The sequence below is a fragment of the Musa acuminata genome, chromosome BXJ3-9 (genome assembly GCF_036884655.1).
Source record: "Musa acuminata AAA Group cultivar baxijiao chromosome BXJ3-9, Cavendish_Baxijiao_AAA, whole genome shotgun sequence".
NCBI lineage: Eukaryota > Viridiplantae > Streptophyta > Magnoliopsida > Zingiberales > Musaceae > Musa > Musa acuminata.
In genome coordinates, this window is record NC_088357.1 from 37,759,440 (window position 1) to 37,787,296 (window position 27,857).

Genomic DNA, 27,857 nt, shown 5'->3' on the forward strand with positions numbered 1-27,857 from the left:
TGTCAAAAAGAAGGGAAGACCATTTATATCAATTTTCAGATTATGACAAAGGTAAAATATTAATCCTTTTTCAATATGTTTGTGCATCATCCTAATTTTAAATTAAAACATGCACAATTCGAAAACTTTACATTTGGATCCTTACTTCATACATTAAACAAATAAATTAATCACTATGGGCATATCATATATGATATTCAAGCATTCATGATACATCATTTTGGTAACAAATCATAGCATTTCAAATCATGATGGTATTAATTTTGTCAAATTACATCCTACCATGCATGATCAAAACTTCTCCCCATTTTATCATTGTAAACAAGAAAGAAGAAGGGGGGAATAAAATAATATAAAATATTTCAATTATTTCTGGACATACAAGCCATAAATACAAAGACATCATGCCATGAAAGATAAGACCTCTTGAATTACAAAAGACATGATTTATTTTATCAAATCTCTTCTTTTTATAAATAGCAAAAAGAAACATAGGAGATCAAATGATATAATATCTTGATTCATGCATAAGAAATCTCAAGTTATAAATCTTAAAAAATCAAGATAAGTCTCATTCAAATTCAACTCATCAAAATCATTTTCATAAGATTCAAAATGATGTAAACAAATTTATTAATCTCTTAGTGAAAAATTGATAAGATAGAGAAATTTTCAAGAAAAATGTTTTTCTCTTTTTAGTTATTTCAATTCATGTGATTTATTTCATAGAAGCATACCTTTTTCATTTATGCCAAAAATATACATCAACATTTAAAAACGAAAATGAACTTTCATTACGGCAAAGATCGATAATTCATAAATCACAAAAATCTTCATGCATAATTTCAAAAAATAAATTTATTAGGAATGATATCATGAAACATGATTTCATAAGACATTTTTAATCAAAATCATTTTGTTTATCATAAACATATAATTTTCATAATTATTTTTAAAATTACTAGAATGATACATGATTCCTAATTTTTATATTTTTATTATTAAACATGTAATTTTTAAGAAAATTAATTCTAAACTAAATTAAAAATAAATCATGAAAAGTATTATGTAATTTTGAAATAAATTAAGGGTATTTTTATTACCTCATTGTCGAAAGCCGTTAAGACGTAGTTTGCCACCGCGCCTTTGTTGATTTTCTCCTCGTCTTCGGAGGAGCTCGATTCATCCCAATTTATGTTCTTCTTCTTACGTTCAAAGCAAATAGTTATGTTCTTTTTGTTCTTTAATTTTTATTTCATTAACTTTTTAAATTTCTTAGTGAGTTCAAGTTCACCATCACTTGAGCTTATGCTCGAGTGGTCTTCAATTGTTCTAAGTACCAAATCCTTCTTGTTCTTCGGAAGGTGGTTTTGTTCATCATATGCATTGTGCAACATTTCATATGTCATCAATGAACCGATAAGTTCTTCAAGCAAAAAAATATTTAAATCTTTTATTTCTTATATAGCCGTTACTTTCGATTCTCAAGTTTTAGAAAGTGATCTTAAGATCTTATTATTGAGTTCAAAATCCAAAAAACTTTTACCAAGTCCTTTTAGACTATTGACGACATCTGTAAAACGGGTGTATATATCTCCAATAGTCTCTTTTAGTTTCATACGAAACAACTCAAAATCATGCATTAAAAAATTAATCTTCGAATCTTTTACTCTATTAGTACCTTCGTGTATGATTTCGAGAGTGTGCCATATGTCAAAAGCTATTTCACACATAGAAATTTGATTAAACTCAGTTTTATTTAAAGCGCAAAATAGAGCGTTCATAGCTCTAGCATTTACAGAAAAGATTTTCTTCTCCAAATCATTCTAATCTTTCATTGGAAGAGAAGACCTTTTAAAACCGGATTCAACAATGTTCCATAAGTTCAAATCCAAAGAAAGCAATAAAACTCTCATTCGAGTTTTCCAATATGTGTAGTTCATTCAATTGAAAAAGGGAGGACGAATAAGAGAGTGACCCTCTTGAAAGTCGAAAAGAGCCATTCTTATTTGGGTGTTAAACCAAATTAGAAAATGAGGCTCTGATACCAATTATTAGGATCGATGTCGGCAAAGATCAACCTCCTTCTTACACCCCTCTTCTCTTTTTCACAGTAGGAGTCTAACTTTACAAGCACTTACTCATCTCTCAAACTTTACTAACACTTAGAACTTGAGAAGGATTCTCACAAGAGATTTCTATAGCGTTTTTCCCTTTTTAAACTCTCTATGCTTGTGTATGTTAACCAGGGATGAGAGGGGTATTTATAGGATTCAAGTTGATTCAAACTTGGAGCCTAAAAAGGTCTCATCCCAAGTTTCTTTGGTACTCGCGGTACCACCATCGTTCCTGGGTGGTACTACCGTCGAAAGATCCGGTACTGGGCGATACCGCCACCGAACATGGGTGATACCATCGCTGGCAGCACTATAGCCGGTGGTACCACCGCCCAGGAATCCTGGTGTGATGTTCCCCAAGCGGTGCCACTGCCGGCCGGGATTTCAGCACCCTAGTTGGGCCTTGAATCCGGTCCAAACCAGTCCATCTTTGGGCCTAGTTGGTCCCTAATAGAGTTGATGGGATTATCTCTCAATCCCAACTCTAATTATGTGCTAACTAATATTCCTAAGACATAATCTAAGCAAGATAACTCTGGTTTCTTCCGGCAAGCTTCCAACGATCTTTTGGTGAACTTTCGACGATCTCTCGGCAATGTTCCGGCGGACTCTCGGTAAGCTCCTGGACTTCACAACAATCTTCTTGGTGAGTTTTGACGAGCTTCTCTAGCAAGCTCTGAGATTTCTCGGTTGGTTTCGACAAAACTTCCGATGAACGTCCGGACTTTCGACGAACTCTCGAACTCCCAATGAAATCGCGTCCTTGACTCCGAGACTTCATTTTGCTTTATGCCTTGCTATCGTAGTTAATCCTGCACATGTAAAACACACTTCGTTCTAGACAATTAATACTAAGCATTAATCATGTTGTTCGGCATGTCATTGATCCCTTGACACTTCATTCGATTCTTCGACGCATCATTCTCTCTTGCGAAGATAACATAATCCTCCAACTCGATGTCAATCTTCTAACATGTTTTTTCTCTAACACAACATGATTTTTCCTGCTCTAATTATCTCATCCTAATCGAAGTATCATGTGTCACTCAAAATGTTGATTAAATCATAAACACTTATCAATTGGTTTCATCATCAAAATCCGAGATTCGACAATTCTCCTCTCCCTTGTTAGGGCTCTAACTAGGAGAGTCCTAATTGAGAGGGGAATTCATGTAAAACCTACCTAGTCGACCCCTATTAAAGAGTTAAAGAGGCCGGATAGGGTTAGGAGGTTGTTTCTTAGAGAAGCATTAGGAGTTGTAAAGGAATAGGAGTCTTAAGTAGGAATCCAATTAGGAGTTGGTTAGAAGTAGGAGTCTTGAGTGGGAGTCCTATTAGGAGTTGGGGTTTAGAAACCCTATAAATAGTCATGTATTCAACCTCTTTTCTCAAGCAATAGATGAAGCTTTTCTGTAGCTTTTGAACAGCAACTTTGTCACGGACTTAGCTGGTTTTGCCTAAGTCGTGCGGCACCCTTGCGTGTTCATCTGCAAAGGTTAGCCTCCCCGAAGCCTCCTATGGTCCCTTAGGACCCACAAAAGAGAGAACAGGATAGAGAAAACGCCTCACTCGGGATCCACAAGCAAACATTTCTGAAAACACTTCATAGACAATGCAAATTACAAACAGACTTTACAAGCTCTGAACAGTTGCACAACAAAGGGTAAAAATGGTCCATTACAGACCGAAAATCTCTCACATGTGTCCACATGACACGACCTTTATTTACAAGTCTAAAGCGGCCACCAACCTAACGAAAATGGAACTATTAAGCCTTCGACCGTCCCTCTACATGCTGTACAAAGCATGAACATACCAAAAGACACGGACATACATAAGCATTACATCAAACATCCTGTTTCAAAGTTTGTCCATGACATTCTCCCCCACTTATTCCTTCGATGTCCTCATCGAAGCCTTTGTCAACACTGCAACTCCTTGCCTTTGTGAGTCTTCAATCTTCTACTCCAGCTATAATGTGCCTCTTGGCTCCCAGCTGCTCTCCATTGCTATTTTTGAGTAGTCGAACCTTTGATCCGCCATGCTGCTTCAACTCGCCAATGACTCTGACTCTAGTGTGGGGTTGGCTGTGTTGTGTTGATCCCTGTTAGTTCCTACGGATCCTCCAGATGAAGGAAAAGACCATCCTTACTGCGCCAGTCTCTTAAATGCCTCATGCTGCATGAACTGGGTAGATGCTTGTTGGAGCTTTAACAAGCATCGTCTCGCAAACTTCTGAAGTTTTGGGTCCTTCCCCCACAAAATTTGCTCATTGACTCTTCTTTCACTTAGTTGTCACATCCAAGTAGGTTCGCATCACTTCCGCTTTCGATTAGCATTTCGTTGGGAAATGAAGCGGATAATCTACTCTTAGTAACACTGATCACCGTTGGTGAGGATTTAACAACTATTGTCTTCCATTATATTCGAAGGGTCTTTGAACATATGTAGAGCTTCTCTGCTGGATAGATAAGAGAATTGGGGTACTCGGTTTCACCCATTCTCTTAAGAGTTGAGAAGGCAAAGGTTACTTGACTTCGCCCGCCTCCTCGAGGTTGTACTCCATGCATCGAGCTGGTTACTGGCCTTCGCCTGCTCTTTGCTCACACTTCTGAAGCACTTAAAGTATTTGCACTCCTTGTGTTGAGTAAGTTACTATGATTCACCTTCTCAATGCCATCGAACTTCTAGAATGCAGGAAGTTTTTACCCCAACTTGGAGTAATTCTCTCATAGGTTTGGTCGCCTTTGGGATTGTACCGTCTTCTCCATCAACCCTACCGCCTACTCCACTGAGTAGTAAAGGTACAACACCGTATACTACCTACTTCGTTCCTTGGTCATGCACTCTTGCCTGACCCGAAGTCCTTCACTTTTGGCTATCTTGATGAGAAGCTCGTTGACACCAGTCTTACGAAGTTCCTTGGCCTCTTCCCTTCAGCCTTGTCTCGGTACTTGGAGTTTACCTCTGCATGCTCCACCTCCTCGGCCCCTTTCATGACTAAGCGCTCTCCTTCCATGAGAGCAAGGGATCAATGATTTTCACGGAAGTCCCGCCTCTACGGTACCATGACGCTACCATGCCTATGGCCCTACTATCCATCGCCTCGCATCTGCATCTCTTTTTGTCACAATCAGTAGATATGTCTCTATGACACTCCTCCGAGTCCACCTCCATTCTAACTGATGCTTGATTTTAGGTAGCTAAGTCCCTTTGGACTCATCGTCGCTTCCTCGCCCCTTTCGACCCCCTGCTTCAACACCTCTATGTTCTCCAAGCAGCTCCCTTTGGTCGATGGAAAGACAGACTACAACTCTCATGCATGGCCTATGCCATCGCAGGGTTTGCACCGATTCTATTCTCCTTAGCTTTCTTAGTAGCAACGTTCGCTTACTCGACCTTGTCCTCTGACTTGTTGGGCTCCCTTAAGCGAATATAAGCTCTGGAGCAGTCCAACTCTCCAACTGCTTTGATCATAGCTCTGTATGATCAAGTCCCTCCCATGGGACTCACTAGTACTTGCATTTGAACTTTTCCCTTGGTGGAACACAGCCCCCATATGCTGATGACCAAGGTCTTCATCCGATGCAAAATTCGATGCACGCACGGAAGACCCGCATCTGCGGTACCATGGCCTTCACTCCTTGAATCCATAGCCCTTCTTGTCATCGTGTTGTTCACCGAAGTGGAGGTTCCAGTAGCTCCCGATCATACCTCCATATGATCTAGTCCCTCACGGGACTAGATTGTGTGTATCACATTGCCACGAACTATTCCACCACGATCCGCTGCACCATGTCGCCTCCTGGTGACATCTCTATTGCATTCTAATCCTTGTGGGATGAACTCGAATTGTGAACCCTTCATGTGTGGCCTCTGCCAATATATCGCAGGGTCTCTTCCACCTTTGATTTTGTTCGCTCCTTTGGCAATCGATCTTCATCCACCCACTCTTGGGTCACACCTAGATGAAGCATCGCTCTAGGACAGTCTGTCGCCGAGTAGCTCCCGAAGTCCCCCGACTTCGTTGCAATTAGTGCACTATTGTCTGGATCCTGGGCCTCTACCCCTACTAGCATAATCTTCGCTATGCACCGCTTCCTTCATAGCAACTTGAATGGCAATACTATGGCATATTCTTCAAGAGTACCCGCCTCTACATCCTCTTACCTCGTGCTAAGGCCTTCTGAACTCAACTTCGCCTCCGTAAATTGAGTCACCTTAGTTCCTCTATCAAATGGTCCTCCGAGATAAGGTGCATGTGCCCAGAAGCTCCCTTCGTCTTTGGCACCATGCAAGATGAGTCCGCTCTGTCAGAATGAATGACCTATGGAACAACATGATCCTACTCTTACCTATGCAAGAGTTTATGTCCTTGACCTCTGTCCAAGGAAAGCACTATGCCTCCGCTCCATGTTCCATCTTCTATATTGGCTCCCTTCATGCAGCTTGGGTACTTCGCCAAGTTACTCCGCTCCTCGTTTTTACATTAAGTTGATGGTGGACCTCGCGCCCACCATTCCACGGGTCAGCCCTCTCTTGAGTCCGATCTCTATATCGACTTCAAGTATGCCTTCATTTGTGTTGCTTTGGGTCGCTCCCCCACTTGATCTCGTAATGCATCCACCAATGCATTCTCTCAAGCGAGATCATGCGACGACTCCTCGCCGCTTGCTCAGTCTATTTAGCTTTGTAGAGTTGTTATTTGTTGAGGTACTCCTCCTCAACATGTGTGGTCCGTCCCACATGATTCTCCCTCTGGAGAGCCGGGATTTATCTCTCTTGGATAACTATCCCGTTGGAACAACATCTCTCTTCATTTCAGAGACCACCATCCCCTTGGATCACTCTGATTTGCTGAACAAACTGTGCATTTTATCTGCCTCTTGCAAACGCACTTGCTAGATTATGACTCCACGTCAATACAACCCCCGCTACACCACTCAAGGCCTAGCAATATGCTGAACTCGTTGCACACTTTAGCCTCCTACGGATGTATCCTTCACATGCCGAAGAGAAAGTTTTAATGCTCCATGGCGCCGAGTTTCGATCGCCTTAGGATAGTGGCAAACATTCCATCGTCCGCATATAAGCCCATGCATGAGTACTGAATTCTTTGAGTTAGCAATTCCCCTCACCTTTGTGAGCTTTGCACAACTCTTTCGATCGCTGAGCAACTCATTCCACCTTGGATGGTCTCATCTTTTACCAAGCACCTCGCTTGCCTTGAGCACCATCAAGTATGGTTGTCAACGTTGAGCCGTAGCTAGATAGTAGATTAAGCTAGAATTGGGAGGTAATCCCACTAACTTGATTAGGGACCAACTAGGCCCTTAACAGGGCTGAATTGGGCCGGATTGAACAACCCATTTAGCCCCTGAAAATCATTGAAGATGTGTTATTGGTTGATGGCTTAAAGCATAATCTCTTAAGCATTAGTCAATTGTGTGATAAAGGATACATTATTAGATTTGAATCCAATGCTTTAGGTATTTATCTAAGTTTTGTAAACCGTGATCACAGCATTAGTCAAACTCAACCATCCCAACCTTTGTGCGCTCCGCATTCTTTCAAGTTTGTCTATTCTCGTGGTGCCTCTTGCACGAAGGGTTGGCCATTCCTCTGAATGCCAATCTCAGATGCCCGCTCCTCTGAGCGACTCCTTTTTCCCTACATATCCATGCCCATTTTCCCCCTAAACGGTCGCGCGTGTGCTGACTGCCCTCAACGCAGCCCCGCTAGGCCCCCCCACGTTTGCATGCTAAGTGTTTCTATGAGTGCTTGTCCTGCTCTGATACCATTTGTCATGGACTTAGCTGGTTTTGCCTAAGTTGTGCGGCACCCTTGCGTGTCCGTACGTAAAGGTCAGCCTCCCCGAAGCCTTCCATGGTCCCTTAGGACCCACAAAAGAGAGAACGAGATAGAGAAAACGCCTCACTCGGGATCCATAAGCAAACATCTCCGAAAACACTTCATAGACAATGCAAATTACAAACAGACTTTACAAGCTCTGAAGAGTTGCACAACAAAGGGTAAAAATGGTCCATTATAGATCAAAAATCTCTCATACGTGTTCACATGACACAACCTTTATTTACAAGCCTAAAGCGGCCACCAACCTAACTAAAATGGGACTATTAAGCCTTCGGCCGTCCCTCTACATGCTGTAAAAAGCATGAACATACCAAAAGACACAGACATACATAAGTATTACATCAAACATCCTGTTTCGAAGTTTGTCCGTGACAACTTGGTGGAAGGAACCCCTATAGAGTTCCAAGGAGGCCGATCTCCTAAAGAGATCAATCCAAGCTTAGAATCTATAAGAGTTCTAACACTTAGTATTAGAGTAGCGTTTTTGGAGTCTTGTTGCCCCTCCATAGCCATCCATCAGCCCTCCACAGCCACCTAAAGCAGTTCCCACAATTGCTTAAAAGATCGTCGCCGAATTCCGCTATCATCTCCACCACTATGGATCAACCTTTGATCTCTCCGTGAATTGTAATATGTTCTGGTTTTCTATCTTATTGTTGTTGAAATTTAGTTATCCTTATTCAAAAATCTAGCCATCTATCAGCCCTCCACAGCCGCCCAAAACAATTCCCACAATTGCTTAAAAGATCAACGCCGAATTCCGCCGTCATCTCTATCACCACAGATCATTCTTTGAACTCCTTGTAAATTACAATAGTTTATGGTTTCCTATCTTACTACTGCTGCAATTTAGTTATCCTTATTTAGAAATAAAAAAAAATGATAAGACCCTAAAGTCTTATCGTAAAAGAAATGAAAGAAATGATAAGGCTTTGATACCAATTGATAAGATCCTAAAGTCTTATCATCGCTCTGATACCAATTGATAAGACCCTAAGGTCTTATCGTGGGAGAAAGGGGGAAAAGGGAATGATAATAATCGCTTCGAGGGGATCAGCCCTCCTTGATCACTTCGAGGGGATCGGCCCTCCTTGATCACTTCGAGGGGATCGACCTCATTGATAAGACCCTAAAGGTTTTATCGTTGCTCTGATATCAAATGAGACCCTAAAGTCTTATCATAAAAAAGAAGAAGAGAAAGGGATGATCACTTCAAGGGGATCGGCCCTCCTTGATCGCTTTAAGGGGATCGACCTCCTAGGGTTTGTCAAAAGACAGAATAGTATTTTTCATAGATAACTGAAAAGAAGTAGTTATATCCCTATTTATAGAGTTCCACCCATAGTCCATCAAGACTTGGACTCTAATAATAAATAAATATTAAATAAACCTCTACATGACTCTAACTGAACCAAACTGACTCAATAAACAACTGGACTAAACAGACTCAATAAACATTATTCAAAAACTCAGAAAAAGGGTCCTAACAGTTCCTCCCTCTTCAAATCAGCCTTGTCCTCAAGGCTGAGCAGCATCAATCTCGGGGAGCTTCTCTTTCAGTAGTTTAGCCGTAGACTATCTACAATGCATCACAACCCGTTGATCAAGTAAGTATGGTCTCCACTTTTGATAGTGTAAGCAACAGGTCGGTCTTTCAGTGTAGTCATCGTTGCATGAAACTTCTGGCCCTGTATAATCAATTTTTCCTTTGAACCTTTGCTATCACAAGTGAAAATCCATCCATCAACGATCTTTACTTCGAATCTATCATAGTCTTTAATGTGGTGGGCCAATCGGTCAATAGTCTCACTATCCATAAAATTGTTAGTGCTACCAGTATCAATCAAAACTATAATAAGCTGATGCTCTAGAGTTCTGGCAACTTCTATAGTTTGCGAGTTAGAGTAGTTGGCTAATGTATGCATTGTATGTATGGTAGGTTTAACGTCTTCATTAGAATTTATACCTTCATGATCGGAGTCCAACTCTTCTGCTTTCGGTTCCTCTCCAATTGGTTCAATCATCATATATTGCCCTTGTTTACATTGGTGCTCCATACTCTACTTTTCATCATAGTACAAACCCATTGCTGAATTTTTCTTGAGTTCTTCTTGGGTTAGTCCTCGAGTGTCAAGGCTTTGGTTGGGAATAAATATGGTGGGTGGCTTACTGATCATCTGGTGGTTGTCACTTCTATTTTCATGATTTTCCCTATTAATTTTTTTCTCATGTAGATATGCGAATGAGATCGCAGCTATCATAGTGCGGGGTTGACGAGCCTTAACTTCACACCGGATCTCTGGAATAAGCCCTTCAATAAATGTATCCAGAAGTTATCGTTCCGACCAATCTCTAGCTTGATTTGACAATCTTTCAAACCTACTCTGATATTCCAACATTGTAAAAGTCTGACAAATTTTGATGAGTTGTCCATCCACCTTCATATATAAGTAGATTATGTCACAATCTTGAGGCCTTTTTTTAGTATTTCTAGATATGTGCAATGTAGAACTTGAGCTCCCATCTTGTTGAAATTTGCTGAGGTTCTCCAGTAGGCTTTTTTTGAAATCATTAAGTATTTCTTGCAACCGGTTCTCAATTCTAATTTTCAATGCTTCCATTTGTGCTTTCATTGAGTTATCGGTGGCTAGACTGAAGTGGTGAACAGGTGCTTGGAGACATACCTTAGATGCTTCACTAGTGACCGGCCAAACGAGTGGACAAAGTGGCTTCGCTGGGTCGAATGGTGGTATAATACAACTTATCATTCATCCGTAAAATATACTCCCTATGAGGCTTTGTACAACTGACCTCCCCCTGTGATCCCAAAATATATGTTGGGCACCTCTAAAGTGGAACAAATAGACAGGGAACTACAAGACAGAGACAAAATGCTGATATTGCTAAAAGATAATCTCACTGTAGCTCAAGCAAGGATGAAACAACAATATGATCGACACAAAGGTGAAAGAGAATTTTTAGTAGGAGATTGGGTCTTCCTATGGCTCCAGCCATATAAACAAACATCAATCCAGACCAAAGCACCTATGAAGCTTTCACTTCGATTCTATAGACCCTACGCATCAAAGTTGTAGCATATAGATTGGACTTACCTGCTAGCTTCCGAATCCATCCAGTATTCCATGTGTCATGTTTAAAGCTCAAGCTGCGATAAAACGAGATAGCTCAAAGCCATCTACCAAATATAACTACCCAAGGAGAACTTCAGACCTAGTCGATTGCCATTATTGATCGACGAATCTTGACTCGATGACGATGATCTATTACTGAAGTACTAATACAATGGGCAAACTTACCAGTAGAAGTTTCACTTGGGAGAACTATGATGACTTGAAGATCAAATTATTAGAATTCATGGATCGTCAGCCTCGAAGACAAGGCTAATTTGAAGAGGACGAGTTTGTTAGGACTCTAGCTAGGAGAGTCCTAATCGAGAGGGGCATTCATGTAAAACCTACCTAGTCGATCCCTATTAAAGAGGTGAAGAGGCCGGCTAAGGTTGGGAGCTTGTTTCTTAGAGAAGTATTAGGAGTTGTTAAGGAATAAGAGTCTTGAGTAGGAGTCCTATTAGGAGTTGGTTAGAAGTAGGAGTCTTGAGTAGATGTTCTATTAGGAGTTGGGGTTTAGAAACCCTATAAATAACCATGTATTCAACCTCCTTTCTCAAGCAATAGATGAATCTTTTCTGCAACTTTTGAGCAGCTACTTGGAGGAATGAACCCCTATAGAGTTTCAAGGAGGTCGATCCCCTAAAGAAATTAACCCTAAGCTTAGAATACCGTAACATAGAGGGGCATGGGGCTATAAGGTTTTGGGTGCAAAAGGATAATTTTGCCCCTCAAAATTTTAAAAATTCTAGGTTTTATCCTTTCTATTTAAATTACCAAAATACCCTTAATAATTTAAAAAATTTCTATATGTCCCAAATTTCTAAAAAATATTAGTTTTTTAAAAGGTTTAATTAACTATTATTGTTTATCTAGTAGTCCTATATAAACATATGTACATGTAATATATGATGTGGACAGATGATCATGGACAGTGTGATGTGATCATTATTATTATTATTATTATTGAGGCCTGCGAGTTTCTATTTTTTCTCATATATTGTTGGGCTTACATGCATATGATTATATTGTAATTATACGAAGAGGCACAGCGGGAGCGTCGAGGTAATAGCGGGACCCACGTGGCCGAGATAGACGATCGTGTTGCATGGAGACAAGCCGAGATGCTGACGGAACCGACGAGGATGAGATGGATGATCATAGGGCATGGAGATGCAACGCTACATACATACATACATACATACATACATACATACATACATACATACATACATACATACATACATACATACATACATACATATATATATATATATATATATATATATATATATATATATATATATATATATATATATATATATATATATATATATATATATGTATAAAAACATTGGTTTGAAAAATCTTCGTACGATAAAAAAACCGATCCCGAAAGGCAGTTTGTAGTAATGGTAAATTACACAAATAGAAATGTAAACCGAGTTTTATAGTGGTTCGGTCATCGTGACCTACATCCACTCCATCGATTCCTTTTCTGTCGATGCCACCGACATCCATTAACGGTCTTCCTTCAATAGGCGAAGACTAACCTGTTGACTATCGAATTTTGATGATGAAATCAATTGTAAATTGTTTGATCTAATTTATATGTTAAGAAAATTGTACAAGATTAACTACGATAGCAGTAAGACATAAAGCAGGTGTTGTGCCGGAGTCAAGATCGAGATCTCGTTGGGAGTTCAAGAGTTCGTTTGAAGTCCGGACATTCGTCGGAAGTTCTGTTGGAACCAACGAAGAAGTCCAGGAGCTTGCCAAAGAAGCTCTTCAGAACATGCCAAGAATATTGTTGTAAAGTCCAGGAGCTTATCGGGAGTTCGCCGGAACATTGCCGAGAGTTCGTCGGAAGATCGTTGGAAGATCACCGGAAGAGTAATTGACGTACCGGAACAAGAGTGCCTTAAATTATATCTTAGTAATTGTAGTTAGATAGTAGATTAAGTTAGAATTGGGAGGTAATCCCACTAACTTGATTAGGGGCCAACTAGGCCCTTAACAGGGCTGAATTGGGCCGGATTGAACAACCCATTTAGCCCCTGAAAATCATTGAAGATGTGTTATTGGTTGATGGCTTAAAGCATAATCTCTTAAGTATTAGTCAATTGTGTGATAAAGGATACATTATTAGATTTGAATCCAATGCCTGCATTATTGAAAAACTTCACAAAAACACATCTATAATTACCTTAAAATAAAATAATGTATACACTATCGACATTAATGATCTATGTAATGAAATGTGCTTTTCGATTTTGAATGATGATGTTTAGCTTTGGCATAGGAGACTAGGTCATGCTAGCATGAAACTAATCTCTCAAATTTCATCTAAAAAACTTGTAAGAGGAATTTCTCATATCAAGTTCGTCAAAGATAATGTGTGTGATACATGTCAACTGAGAAAACAAATAAAAGGTAGCTTCAAACCAATGAACCAAATAAGCACCTCTAGACCTTTGGAATTGATCAATATTGACTTGTTCAGACCAAGTGCTACATCAAGCCTAGGAGGTAGCAAATACGCATTTGTCGGATGATTATAGTAGATACACATGGACTTATTTTTTAGCACACAAAAGTGAATGCTTTAGGTATTTATCTAAGTTTTGTAAACTTGTTCAAAATGAAAAGTTTTTATGATAATGTATCAATTCTTTAGGTAAAGAATCTTGATTTCAATGGCTTAAAGCATCAATTCGAAGTGATCACGGTTGTGAATTTCAAAACCATGATTTCCAAGAATCTTGTGAATCTAATAGATACAACCACAACTTCTCTACTCTAAGAAATCCTTAACAAAATAAAGTAGTAGAAAGAAAGAATATAAACTTACAAGAAATGACAAGAATAATGTTAAATGAATATAGTCTACCCAGATATTTTTGGGTCGAAACTGAAAATATGGTATGCTATGTTATGAATAAGGTTCTAGTAAGACCACCACTTTCCAAAACTCCTTATGAGTTATGAAACAACAAAAAACCCAACGTTTCATATTTTAAAGTTTTCAGATGTAAATATTTTATTTTGAATGAAAAAGATGCCTTAGGTAAATTTGATACAAAATCCGATGAAGGAATTTTTCCTGGTTGTTCTTTTGTTTCTAAAGCATTTTGTATCTTTAACAAAAGAACTTTGATTATAGAAGAATCTATTCATGTTGTTTTTAATGAAGTTTCTGAAGTTAAGAAAAATGATATTGATGATGATGTTAATTTTGATGCTTTGAATTTAAATGAAACCCTTTCTCCATCTTGCTACTTGGATGCATATTCTTCTGAAACATCCTTACCCAAGGATTAGAAGTATGTAGATGCTCATCCTAAGGAGCTAATCATAGGAGACACATCAAAAAGGGTTCAAACTCGTTTTTCTCTTAAGAATTTTTGTGCCAACACTGCTTTTCTCTCCCAAATTGAACCTAAATGCATTGACGAGACCTTGAAAGATGATTCATGGGTCATTACATTATAAGAAGAGTTGAATCAATTTAAGAGAAATGAGGTGTGGAAGCTTGTTCTTAAACCAAATGACCATTTAGTTATTGGTACTAAATGGGTCTTTCGAAATAAGTTAGATGAATTTGGTATCGTGGTTCGAAACAAGCCTAGATTAGTGGCCAAAGGTTTCAACTAAGAAGAAGGTATCAATTATAAAGAAACATTCACTCATGTGGCATGATTAGAAGCCATAAGGATACTCCTTGCCTATGCTAGTAGTAATAATTTTAAGTTATTTCAAATTGATGTTAAAAGTACTTTTCTTAATGATTTTATTTCTAAAGAAGTTTATGTTGAACAACCTCCCAGATTTGAGAATGATAATCTCCCTAATCATGTGTTTAAATGACTAAAGCTCAAAATAAATCCCAAGGGCTTAGGATGAGAGACTTAGTTCATTTCTTATTGAAAATAATTTCTCTAAAGGCAAGGACGATACTACATTATTTATCAAAAATTTTAAAAATAATTTTTTTATTATTCAAATTTATGTTGATGGTATTATTTTCGGTTCCACGAATGAATCTCTTATGAATCATTTGCTAAAAGTATGAGTCTTGAATTTGAAATGAGTTTGATGGGGGAATTAAGTTTTTTTTAGGCTTATAAATCATACAACTAAGTAATGATATTTTCTTAGTCAAACAAAATATGCTTTAGATTTGCTAAAAAAATTTAATATGGATAGCTTAAAGGCTATCAATACTCCCATGAGTACCTCCACTAAGTTAGACATTGATGATAGTAGAGAAAGCTTGATCGAAAAGCTTATAGGGATATGATAGAAAGTTTACTATACCTCACCACAACTAGACCGGATATCATGTTTAGTGTAGAACTTTGTGCTAGGTTTCAATTTAATCTTAAGATATCTCACCTTAAAGCAGTTAAGAGAATTCTTAGATATCTTAAATGTACCACTAATCTAGGATTATGAAATCCAAAATTTGAGAACTTTGAACTAATTGCTTATGCTGATGCGGATTTTGTTGGATGTAGATTAGATAGAAAAAGCACATCCAGAATATGTCAATTTTTAAGACATGCACTTGTTTCTTGGTCTTCCAAGAAATAAAACTCGATTGTACTATCTACAACCGAAGCTGAGTACATTGTATCTAGTACATGTTGTGCATAAGTTGTGTGGATGAAAAATACTTTAGAGGATTATAAGATTCATCTTAAAAATATTCCCAGAAAATGTAATAACACAAGTGTAAAATGTTTAACAAAAAATCTCATTCAACACTCTAGAATATTAGGCATCACTTTATACGAGATTATATCAATAATCATGATGTAATTTTAGAGTTTATTGATACAAAAAATTAATTAGCTGACATCTTTATAAAACTTGTAAGTGAAGAATAATTTGACTTGATTGGAAGAGAAATAGGCATGTTAAAATGTCCGAATGCATAAGTTGTTATATATATTTTTTGGACTATCTTTATGTATTTCATGAATGGAGCATTCATGAATTTATAAAGTTTATTCGATACCCTTGCTCCATCATTTAATGATGTTTGATACACTTAGTCCCTTTACCCATTAAACTTATTGACAAATGCATCTCTCACTGATTTATCTCTTGTGAATTTTTAATTAAAAATGGATTTGACTAATGAATTTCTTTTTCATATGACACTCCTCTCTGATGCGATATAAAGTGGAATAACCTTTGTATATGAACAAGTACTAGAAGACCATAATACACAGCGGAATTAAATGAAATCACAATCAAATAGAACACCAAGATATATGTGGGAAAACCCCTCCAATGTGAAGGGTAAAAACCATGGGGCAAACTAGAGATAATCCACTATAATAATGAATATACAAATCTCAATCTCTTGCCTAAAACCCTAGCAACAATCACAAGAGAATAACTGGGATACAAGGATCACGTCACTGTGCTCAATATGTAAATCCTCCCTAATTCTCCCCAAGTAATCACAGTATGAATCTACTGTAGATTTGATTTAACATGAGATGAGAACACTACTAGATGATTAAGAACAGTCTCTCTGTGTTGTCCTTATTTTCTTCCCTTTCTTTCTCCTTGGTTTTCTGTCATTTTCTCCTCCTTTTTACTGCTACAAGGATCACCACATTGCTACAGTTTTTCTCCCAAAAATGCAACCACCTACCTCCAAAACGCAACCATCATACCCCCCTTATATTGATCTAGGGTTAGGTCAACGAGGTGTGGGCTATGGGCTGATAAAGCCCACCATGGGCTGAATCCCCTATGGGCTATCAGCCCAACAACCTCCCCCTACAGCCCATAAGGGAGGTTGTCCTATGACTCCTCAATGTGAAGCCAAGCTGACTAGTTGTCGGCATATCTCCTATCTTTCTTTTGGTAAAGTCTTTATCAACATGTCTGCTCCATTGTCATCTGTGTGAATTTTTTGAAGCTACAACTGCTTTTCTTCAAATACATTTTGAATCTAGTGGTATCTGACATTTGTATGCTTTGACTTGGAATAAAACATTGGGTTCTTATACAAATAGATGGCACTTTGGCTGTCACAATGCACCACATAATTTTTTTATTTCAGCCCCAATTCTGCTTTTGTGGTAGAGAGAGTAATACATCTTTACAACCTGGATTGCCATGACATAACTCCCCTTATAAAAGTAAGTACATAACCTAAAGTAGACTTCCTCGTATCTATATCTCTTGCCATATTTGTATCTGTGTATCTTGTCAACACATTTGGTCCACCTCCAAAGCTTAAACAAACCTTAGAGCTCCCTTTGAGATATCTAAAAATCCACTTCACTACTGCTCAATACTCTTTGCCTGGATTTGCAAGAAATTTGCTAGTAGCACCAACTGCATATGCGATGTCTGGCCTCGAACATACCATTGCATACATTAAACTTCCAATTGCTGAAGCATAAGGAACCTTTTGTATTTTCTCCTTCTCCTCATCACTTGATAGACTTTGTTCTGAGCATAACTCGAAGTGACCTGCAAGAGGAGAACCAACTAGTTTTGCATTGCTCATACTAAATCTTTCCAATACCTTCTCGATGTAGTTCTCCTATGACAACCAAATCTTCTTATTTTTTCTATCATGAAAACTTTGCATACCCAGTATTTACTTTGCTAGCCCCATGTCCTTCATTGCAAAAGACTCACTTAGTTCCTTCTTCAATCTATCAATTTTAGACATATCTTTCCGAAGAATAAGAATGTCATCAACATAAAGTAAGAGAATAATAAAATCCTCACCAAACCATTTGATGTACACATAATGATATGAAGCTGTTCTTTTGTATCCATTTTCTATCATAAATAAATCAAACTTTCTGTACCACTGTCTTGGAGCTTTCTTTAGCCCATACAAGCTATTCTTCAATTTGCAGACAAAGTTCTCTTTACCTTTGACTTTGAAGCCTTCTGATTGCTCTATATAAATTTCCTCCTCCAAATCCCCATGAAGGAAAGTTGTCTTCACATCTAACTGCTCAACCTCCAAGTCCTAGCTAGCAGCAATACCAAGAGCAACATGAATAGAAGACATTTTAACAACAGGAGAAAAAACCTCTTCAAAGTCAATACCTTTCTTTTGACCAAAGCCTTTTACAACCAATCTAGCTTTGTACTTTGGTTGAGAATAATATTCTTGAGTCTTCAACCTAAAAACCTACTTGTTCTTCAAGGCCTTCATTTCATTTGGTAGTAGCACCAAATCATAAGTGTAGTGTGGTTCTTCTGAAGAGCATCCATTTCTTCCTACATAGCAACTAACCACTTCTCTTTCTGCTCATTTTCAACTACTTCTTGGTAACTCTCTGGTTTACCTGCATCAGTAAGCATCATATATTCATCTATAGAGTATCTTCTGGAAGGTTGATATTGTCTAGAAGATCTTCTCAACTAAGGTTCTGTGGAAAGTTGCTCTCCAACTTCTTCTTGCTCAACATGTCTTATAGGTAGATCAATATCAGGCTCTACACCATCTTCCTACACATCTCCCCCATCACCCTGATATACTAGAGGAATAACTGGGTCACAATCTTGTAATCTTTTTGTAGAAGTATTGGCTGGTGCCTTCTTCTTCAAATCTTCAAAAGTTTGATCCTCAAAGAAGACTACGTCTTTGCTTTTAAACACCTTCTGCTTTTCTGGATCCCAAAGCCTGTAGCCAAAATGATCATGTGAGTAGCTAAAAAAAATATATTCTTTAGTCTTACCATCCAGCTTGGACCTCTCATTGTCTGGAATATGTGCAAATGCATGATAACCAAATACTCTCAAATGCTTGTAGGAAACATCTTTCCCTGACCATACATGCTCTATAACATCACCATCTAGGGCTGTACATGGTGATAAGTTGATCATATCAACTGCAGTCCTCAAAGCCTCATCCCAAAATCTTTTGGGTAGCTTGGCCTGTGAAAGCATACATATGATCTTTTCCATGATGATGCGGTTCATCATCTCTGCAATTGCATTATGCTGAGGTGTACCAGGAACTATCATCTCATGTTGGATCCTATGTGACCTACAATAATCATTAAATAATCCTATATACTCACTACCATTATCTGATCTTATGCATTTCAATTATCTTTCTGTCTCCCTTTCAACCCTAGCATGAAACTTTTTGAAGACATTAATAACCTAATCTTTGGTCTTCAAAGCATAGGCCCAAACTTTCCTGAAAAAATCATCTATAAAAGTGACAAAATAAAGTACACCAGTGATACCAAGAACATCAACAGATCCACTAGGAGTTTTTATCCTCAAAGGACCACATACATCTGTAAAAGTGACATTTTTCTAGACAAAGCAGGACTAGCAAATGAAACTCTATGTTGTTTACCAGCTAAACAATCAATACAAGGGTTTAGATGTATACCTTTGAGGTCTGGCAATAACTCTCTCTTGGAAAGAGCTTGCAGCCCCTTCTCGCTCATGTGTCCCAGTCGCATATGCCACAAATCCATGTTGAAGTCTTTTTTCTATAGCATTTAACTGCTCACCATAAGCTTTAGCCTACAACCTGTACAAAGTATGATATTTCTTTCCACTAGCTATAACAAGAGAACCCTTACCGAGCTTCCATTGCCCTCTGTGAAATCTGCTATCATAGTCTTCATCATCTAGCCTTCCAACTGAAATTAAATTCAGCCTCAAGTCAACCACATGCCTCACATCCTTAAGCACCACCTTGTAGCCAAAGTTGGACTTTAAATGGATATCACCCATACCAATGATGTCTGCTGTGCCATAGTTATCCATCTTGACAACACCAAAATTTTCAAACCTATAGGTAGCAAAAAACTCCCTCCATGGTGTAGTATGATAAGAAGCACCTGTGTCAATCACCTACTCAAGATTCTGACACACACAAGAAAAAATATCATCAGAAGGAGACAAAATCAAATAATCATCACCCTGCACTATAGTTGTGATATTATCTTTAGACTCTACAGACTCCACTTCTTTTCCCTTTTTCTTGCTCTTCTTAGGTTACTTACATTGGTTTTTGTAATGTCATTTCTCACCATAGTTATAGTAAATAATATCTTTTCTTGATCTTGACTTGCTCCTACTCATGCATGAACTGTTTCTAGACTTTGACCTTCCTCTGTTCTTTGAGATAAGTGCCTGTGAATCATTTTGAGATGTTGCCGAACTCTTTCTTCTCAACTCCTCATTCAACAAACTACTTGTTACTTGACTCATAGTGACAACACTATCTGGGCTAGAATTACTGAGGGAAACCACTAGTGTCTCCCAACTTTCTAGTAATGAAGTGAGAAGTAATAATGTCTACAACTTATCATCAAGAGATATTTTCATAGAGGATAACTGATTAGTAATACTCTGCATTTCATTCAAATGCTCAATAATAGAAGCACCCTCTCTATATTTTAGATTCACAAGTTTTCTGATAAAAAAAGCTTTGTTGCCAATTATTTTTCTTTCATAGAGACTTTCCAACTTTTTTCAAAGAGAATATGTAGAAATTTCAGTAGAAACATGGTGAAAGACACTATCATCAAGCCACTATTAAATAAACCCAATTGTTTTTCGATCTAATATCTTTCACTCATCATCTGTCATAGTTGTGGGTTTTGCACTATCCCCCTGTAAAGGTCCATACAAATCTTTGCAATACAAGAGATCTTTCAGTCTTGGTTTTCATATCATCCAATTATTTCCATTCAAACTAATCATGCGAGAAACATTACTGGCCTCCATGTTCAAATACAAAATTAAATCACGAAAATCCTGCTCTGATACTAGTTGATGGGATATAAAGTGGAATAACCTTTGTATATGAATAAGTACTAGAAGGCCATAATACGCAGCGGAATTAAATGAAATCATAATCAAATATAACACCAAGATATACGTGGAAAAATCCCTCCAATGTGAAGGGTAAAAACCATGGGGCAAACTAGAGATAATCCACTATAATAATGAATATACAAATCTCAATCTGTTGCCTAAAACCCTAGCAACAATCATAAGAGAATAACTAGGATACAAGGATCACGTCACTGTGCTCAATATGTAAATCCTCCCTAATTCTCCTAAAGTAATCACAATATGAATCTACTGTAGATTTGATCTAACCTGAGATGAGAACACTATTGGATGATTGAGAATAGTCTCTCTACGTTGTCCTTGTTTTCTTCCCTTTCTTTCTCCTTGGATTTCTATCTTTTTCTCCTCCTTTTTACTACTGCAAGGATCACCACGTTGTTATAGTTTTTCTCCCAAGAACGCAGCCACTTACCTCCAAAACATAGCTACCACACCCCCCTTATATTAATCTAGGGTTAGGTCAAAGGGGTATGGGCTGTGTGCTAATAAAGCCCACCATGGGCTAAACCCACTATAGGCTGTCAGCCCAACACTCTCCTTAGATGAATTTTATAAATTCTAATGGATATCTTGATCCTTGAAAGATAAATTTTAGTATGTGATAATCACTTGCAAGAATGAGGATTTGATTTCGTATGATCCTTTTTCTGAATCCCTTCTCTTTGATTAAAGCATGTTCTAACGAAAACTTATTTAGTTTTTTTATTCAAGTCATTTCATAAATGTGGTTCTTAATGGATTCCCTCCTTACTTTCCTTCTTCATGCACAGTTTTGATAACTAAAGGAAAAGTAGATGGAATCTCTCTTTAATGTTGATAACTTTTGCTATTGAAATCTTTTGAACGTTACCATGAAATGATGTAATATTGATTGAAAAAACTAGTGTGAAACTTCTTAAATTTTTATCACACTTACATTGTTAAATTATTCTCTTTTTTGTTGATGACAAAGGGGGAGAGATAATACCAAAATATGGTAAATTGATGACAAAATTGACATTATAAATATATGCAATGTATCTTATCATAAATGCTTACCATAAATACTTGTATGCTTATCATTTGAAACATATCAAAACGAAGATTGTAACACATCGCAAATGCTTGAAATGTTTCATGAATACTTGATAAAAGTCTTTCATTATGATAAGATATCATAAGCTCAACTTACTATTTACAATCGATATCTTGCCATAGAATAATGAATTAATATCTTTGTCATCTTTCATATTTGAAATATCATACTTGAAAATGGATGTCATGCCTTGACATCATTTTGATAAATACTTGGTATCGTATTTTGAGAATGTTAGATCATGATATGAATCATAATATACATGTTGCTAAATTTAATGAATTTAACTTATCGGTTGATTCTTGAATTCAAAGGCCTTGAATTCAAGGATATCTTTTCTCAAGTATAGAATATAGATAGGGGGAGTTAAAGTTAACTCCGTCATCAATTGATTGTCATCATAAAAAAGGGAGAGATTATTGAATCTCATATTTTGATGATGAAATCAATTGTAAATTGTTTGATCTAATCTATATGTTGAGAAAAGTGTACAAGATGAACTATAATAGCAGTAAGACATAAAGCAGGTGTTGTGTCAGAGTCAAGATCGAGATCTCATTAGGAGTTCAAGAGTTCGTCGAAAGTCCGAATGTTCATCGGAAGTTCTAATGGAACCAACCGAGAAGTTCAGAAGCTTGCCAAAGAAGCTCTTTGGAACTCGCTAAGAAGATTGTCGTAAAGTCCAGGAGCTTGCCGGGAGTCTGTTGGAACATTATCGAGAGTTCGTCGGAAGATTGCTGAAAGATCGCCGGAAGAGCAATTGATGTACTGGAACAAGAGTGCCTTAAATTATGTCTTAGCAATTGTAGTTAGATAGTAGATTAAATTAGAATTGGGAGATAATCCCATTAACTTAATTAGGGGCCAATTGGGCCCTTAATAGGGCTGAATTGGATTGGATTGAACAACCTATTCAACCCCTGAAAACATGGCCGGCGGTAGCACCGCTTGGGAGACTCAGTCTCCTAGGTAGTCTAGGCAGTGGTACCGCCCAAACTGGGTGGTGGTACCACCGATAGTAAATGCTGCCAGCGGTGGTACCGCCCTTGTGAGGCGGTGGTACCGCTAGAGCTCGGTCTCTGAGCTCTATTGACCGGTGGTACCGCCTAGTGTTAGGTGAGAGGTTATAGTACCACCCAATAATGATGGTGGTACCGCCAGTACCCTAGAAATCTGGGTTAAGACACTTTTTGGCTCTAATTTTGAAGCCATTGGGGCCTTAAAAACCTCACCCTTTTCTACATAAAAGGGCACGAAAGTATTGAGTTAATCTCAAGTTATTAGGGTATAAAAGTGTTGTAAATAAGTGCTAGAGTCCTCCTCCTCCCTTTCTAAGTTTTGAGATCATTGAAGAGATGTGTGAGACTTGTAAGAGTTCTCTCCTAAACCCGTAAAAGGAGAAATCGCTATAAAAAGTGGTTGGTCTTCGCCTATTGAACGAAGGCCATTAGTGGACACCAGTGACCTCGACGAAGGAGGAATCCGAAAGTGGATGTAGGTCACGATAATCGAACCATTCTAAATTCTAGTTTGCATTTCATTTTGAGTAGTTTATCTTTCTTGCAAGTTACTTTACCTTCTTACTACTTTCTCTACACTTCCATACTCTTTCAAGTTAAAATCTTTACGAAATGACTTTCGTCGAAATGGCTTTAATCAAAATGAAGACTTTTGAAATTGGTAATTTTTCTTTACACTAATTCACCCCCCCTCTTAGTACCGCTCTTGATCCTAACACAACCTCCTTCTTACAACTCTATTCTCCTTTTGATAGGCTCAGGAGAGAACCTTTACACCCCCACAACCTCGTCTCTTAAACTTCACTAACACTTAGAGTTTGAGAGGAGTTCACACAAGATTACAATAGAGTTTTCTTTCTTTTTCACTCTCAATTCTTATGTTTATTAACCAGGGATACGAGGGATATTTATAGGCCTCAAGTAGATTCAAACTTAGAGCCTAAAAATGTCTCATCCCGGGTCCTCCGGGTACTGGTTGAACCACCTCCTATGCTGGGCGGTACCACCGCTTGCAGCACTGACACTAACACTGACATTGGGCGATATCACTGCCCAATCTAGCGGTGGTGGTGGTACCACTGCCTGACATAGTCTCGGAGACTGTGCCACGATGGTGCCACTTGTTGGGTCACTATTTGAGCTTTTTACTTGGCCCAACACAGCTTAAACTTGGGCCCAACTAACCCCTAATTGAGTTAGCCCAATTCCAACCTAATTATGCTTAAAACCTACTTTAATCTAGATAATTATTACAAAGTCAATCAAATATTGTCCGGCATGTCATTGGTTCATCGACGCCTCGTCTGATTCTTCGATGCATCATCTTCTCTTGCGGTCTATTGCCCAATCGGCCAGTTGACCTCCGCAACTCCGATTTTCTTAGCATAATTTTCACTTTTCTTGGCCCGATACCCGAACCCATGGCTCAAAGCCTTCTGTCGATATATCAACCGATCCTCCGGCTCGACGTCCAATCTTCTGATATGTTTCACTTCGGCCCAACATGATTCTTCCTGCCTTAATTGTCTCTCCCTGATCGAAGCTTCCTACGTCACTCAAAACGTAGATCAAATTATAAACACTATCGATTGGTTTCATCATCAAAATCTGAGATTTAATAATCTTCTCTTTTTTTATGATGATAACCAATTGATGACGGAATTAACCTTAACTCCCCCTATCAATATACCATATTGATAGAACCTTGAATTTAAATTAAATTCAAGTCAAATCAATATTTCATTATGAATATTTGCAACATGTAATCATAAAATCATGCATAATCAAATTTTCAATACAACATTCCATGCATGATTGTCATCATAACTTCTCACCCTTTGTTATCAACAGAAACGAGAAATGCAACTAGCAAAGAGAAGTGCAACTAGCAAGTGTTTAGACATAATTTCAAATCATTACATAATAAATATAATCTCAAGTTTTATCATCATACAAGCTAGCAATTTTACTTTTTCTCCTTTGAGAAGTGCAATTTTTGCTTCTTTAGTAAAGCGCAAGCTAGCAAAATTTTATATCATTTTACTTGTAAGCTAGCAATAATTTTGAGTTTTGCAAGTTTATAAATTTTGCTAGATTAGCATGTTTCACTTCCTGAGATTGGCAAAATAACACTTCTGCTTCTCTTGAGATTACAAGCTAGAAATTCTTGGTGATGTTCAAGATAGCAAGTTCTACATCATGCAAGATAGCAAATTTTTACATCATTTTAAAAAATATAAGTTAGCAATATTTTAGATATTCAAGAAAGTAACTTTTGCTTCTTGAAATATACAAGTTAGCAATCATTGCTTCTCTTTTGAGATGAGAAAGCTAGCATGTTTTTGTATTTTCTTGAATTGTGCAAGCTAGTAAATCTTTCTCTTTTAAGATATGCACACTAGCAATTCTTTCTCCCCCTTTGTCATTGGGAAAAAAGGGGAATAATAAAACAATGGTGCAATTCATTTCCCTTTCTATCAATTTTCAAATTATGGCAAAGATGATGTGCCATTCTTTATTGCAATATGGTATCATTTCATAAAATGATAATTGTTGACTACACATCATTTCATTAAAAAAAAAATCATAGTATTAAATGCATAATTCCAAATTATAAGTATTTCAAATTATGATGGTATCAAAATATCAAATTACATTACATCCTACCATGTATGATCATAACTTCTCATTTGAATGTATCAACATAATATAATAAGTATTTTATGCATAATTTCATATCATCAGATGAAGAATATAAAAAAAAATTAATTGGGTGATGAGATAAACACTTCATGAATACAAGAAATTATACATAAAAATCATATCATGAAAGATAAAATATCAAAGATCATGAAGGATTAGGCCATGAATACTAAATGACATGATTTATCTTGACAAATCTCCAATTTAGTAAATAACAAAAAGAAAAATGGGAGTTCAAAAACAACATCTTGAAAAAAAAATTTCAAGTATCAATATAGAGAATTCAAGATCATGATATAGATAAAGATATTTCTATAGCAAAAGGTGTCATGAGAGAACACATAAAGGATCTTGATTCATGTATAATATCTCTCAATTTATTATGAATCATAAAAATTGTAATTCCAAAAAATCATGATTCATTTGAATAGTAGATAGCAAAAAGAAACATCGAGGATAAAAAATCTCGATTCATATAGGGTAAATCTCAAGTTATAAATATCGAGAAATCAAGATAAAAATCATTGTAAGATGAAACTTATCCAAATTCAAATCAACAAATCATAAAATCACTTTTAAGAGATTCAAAATGACATAAATGACTTTATCAATCTCTTGGTGAAAAATTGATAAGATAGAGAAAAATAAATTTTCAAGAAAAATACTTTCCTCTTTTTAGTTGTTTCAATTCATGTGATTTATTTAATAGAAGCATGCCTTTTTCATTTATGCCAAATAAAAACATGCATCAATGTTTAAAACCGAAAAAGAACTTTCATTACGACAAAGATTGATAATCCATAAATCACCAGAGTCATCATGTATAATTTCGAAATATAAACTCATTAATCATGATTTCAAATCATCATTACATTATTTCATCAAGCATGATTTTATAAAACATTTTTAATCAAAATTATTTTGTTTGTTGTAGTAATGCATTTTCCTTCTTTTTATCAATGATTCAATCATATTGTGAGATATACAAATCAAAAATACAAAGGAGTCATGTCATGAAAGATATGAGATCAAAAGTGTAACACGTAATTTCAAAACATAAGATTTCAAATCATTATGCAACATTAAAACTACAACATGATCATTTTCAATTAAAATGATTAAGTGAATCTAACTTGTCATACTTAGTGCTAGGAGTTAATGAGTAATTATCATGCTCAATTATTTTTATTTTTCAAAATCACTAGAAAGATAAGCATGCTATTTTTTTTCATTTATTTTTTATTATTTTTATTTATAAACTAATTAAAAAATAACTCATGAAAAGCATCATGTAATTTCAAAATAAAGTAAAGGGATTTTGGTTACCTTGTCGTCGAAAGCCGTTAAGGCGTAGTTTGTCACCTCGCCTTTGTTGGTTTGTTTTTCATCTTCGGATGAGCTTGATTCATCCAAGAGTGCTTCCTTCTTCTTACATTCATAGCAAATAGTTCTGCTCTTTTTAAGTTTATTTTTGTTCTTTGATTCTTGTTTTAAGAACTTTTTAAGCTTTATTGTGAGAAGCTCAAGTTCATCATCACTTAAGCTTTCACTCGAGTGGTCTTCCTTTTTTCTAAGTGTAAAATCCTTCCTTTTCTTTAGAAGGTAGTTATCATGTTTATCAAGTTCATCATGTGTCATTTCATAGGTCATTAACGACTCAATAAGTTTTTCAATCGGAAAATAGTTCAAGTTCTTTGATTCTTGTATTGCCATTACTTTCAAATCCCAATTTTTAGAAAGTGATCGTAAAACTTTATTCACAAGTTCAAGATTCGAAAAATTTTTACCAAGAGCTTTTAGACTATTGATGACATTTATAAAACGGGTGTACATATCTCCAATAGTCTCGCTTGGTTCCATACGAAATAATCCAAAGTCACCTATCAAAATATTTATTTTAGAATCTTTTACTCTACTAGTGCCTTCGTGTGTAGTTTCAAGAGTGTGCCAAATATCGAAAGTGGTTTCACAAATAGAAATACAATTAAATTTATTTTTATTTAAGACACAAAATAAGGTATTTATAGCCTTTGCATTTAAAGAGAAAGTCTTTTTCTCTAACTAATTC